This window comes from Rhynchophorus ferrugineus, unplaced genomic scaffold (assembly GCF_030347505.1).
Source record: "Rhynchophorus ferrugineus isolate W39M unplaced genomic scaffold, kcgeb_rfMv2 rfM10, whole genome shotgun sequence".
Taxonomy (NCBI): domain Eukaryota; kingdom Metazoa; phylum Arthropoda; class Insecta; order Coleoptera; family Curculionidae; genus Rhynchophorus; species Rhynchophorus ferrugineus.
The window spans coordinates 31,862,048-31,863,684 of record NW_027472589.1 but is presented as its reverse complement, the minus strand read 5'-3'; the positions used below and the strand labels follow the sequence as shown (position 1 = coordinate 31,863,684).

At 34.1% G+C, this 1,637-nt stretch overlaps 1 non-coding gene across 1 annotated transcript; it reads right to left on the bottom strand.

Annotated features, from left to right (window-relative positions):
* Positions 1–367: 367 nt before the first annotated feature.
* Positions 368–440, bottom strand: TRNAV-UAC (transfer RNA valine (anticodon UAC)). Its single transcript has one exon. It is a non-coding gene; the product is annotated as a tRNA-Val (tRNA).
* Between the last annotated feature and the right edge of the window lie 1,197 nt (positions 441–1,637).

Below are 1,637 nucleotides of genomic sequence, written 5' to 3'. Positions count from 1 at the left end.
AATATTTCTACGAGGTCTTATATGCTATAGATAGCACTTGAAAAGCAAACTGAATGGCTTTTGTACTGAACGGCTTCAGATTTTCCATAACATCTACTCAGCAATAACATTATACACAAATATCTGATTATTTTAGATAAAAAAATATGTGAAAACTTTTTAGGTGCCTCTGAAATTTGACCATTCTCCTCGATTGTTTCTTCCCTTCCCTTCCCCTAACAGATCCTGATTTGGTTCCACTGGAACAACCTCGGAAGTGCACTTTTTCGAATAAATTAAGAATATTGAAAATCAGTCCATAAGTCTTAAAAAAAATTACGGTTAGCAAATAACAACATAAATTTAATTTCCAAAATAAAAATAGTTATGGTTCCGCCCGGGATCGAACCGGGGACCTTCTGCGTGTAAAGCAGACGTGATAACCGCTACACTACGGAACCGACAATCAAAGTTATTCTCTTCCTCTTACTAAAAAACAAGCTACAAAATCTATTTAAAATACAGTGCTCTTGATTGAATTTAAATAATGTCAGTTATTTCACGTACAGATGTTTCTCCGGCGCGTAAAGGTCAAAGGAGACGATTAAAATGGCGAGAACGGCGAGTTAGTAAAACACATCGGCATTTTGAAACATAAAGAGAGACATTAATCATGGGAAAAGGGCCAACAACCGACAACCAATAGCTTAAGTGCTGGTATTAAAAAGGGTCAGATGGGATTGGGGTGTTTCGAAACAAACGAATGCTGTATCGTGAGCATTGACACTATATATTAATCAAGGCCCGTTCGACCGTTATCTGTTATAAAATACGGTTGCGTCGATAGTTTTAGAGTTAATTAGACTAGTTCCCGTTATATTTTTTATGAATATTGTATATATTAGTAATATATATGTATATCTCATCGTTATATTTAATAACCTTTATGAATAATTATTCTATTGCTTATTCTAGCTTCTTATATATTAGCTCCTGCTCCTGCGGATGCTATTTTGCTTTTATCCACGCAAAGAATGTGAAAGTAAATATATTTCTTCTTTAGTTAAAAGAAGGAATCTGGGATAAGTATAATAATGAAATGTTACTAGTTTCTAGGGTTTTTCGAGTTATGTAGCTGTCAGATATATATAAGTGTTAGTCAAGAAAGAAACCACGTTGTTGTTTGTTATTGTATATAGATTAATTCATTATTTCTTTTAAATAGAGTCATCAACTGTTTATATAGGTGTATTAAATAAATATATTTCTTATATAATGTCTACTATATTCACATCCATTCATCAAATCAATCATCATTCAAATCTATTGGCTCATCGGGCGCAGATCCAAGTTATCATTAGATAACAAGGTGTTGCTGTATGAGTCTATACTCAAGCCTATTTAGTCATATGGAATCCAATTATGGGGTACCGCTAGCAAATCTGATATATCCATCATTCAACGGTTCCAAAATAAGGTGTTGCGTGCCATTGTTGATGCTCCGGACTATATTTCAAATAAAGTAATACAATGCGATATTCCTCTAGAACCTATAACGAGTGTAATTCAACGTGTTTGTGTGAAGTTCTTCGAAAGAGTGTCATTGCATCCCAATGTACTCGCTAATCAGCTAAATATGCGACGTGATAGTGAAGTGC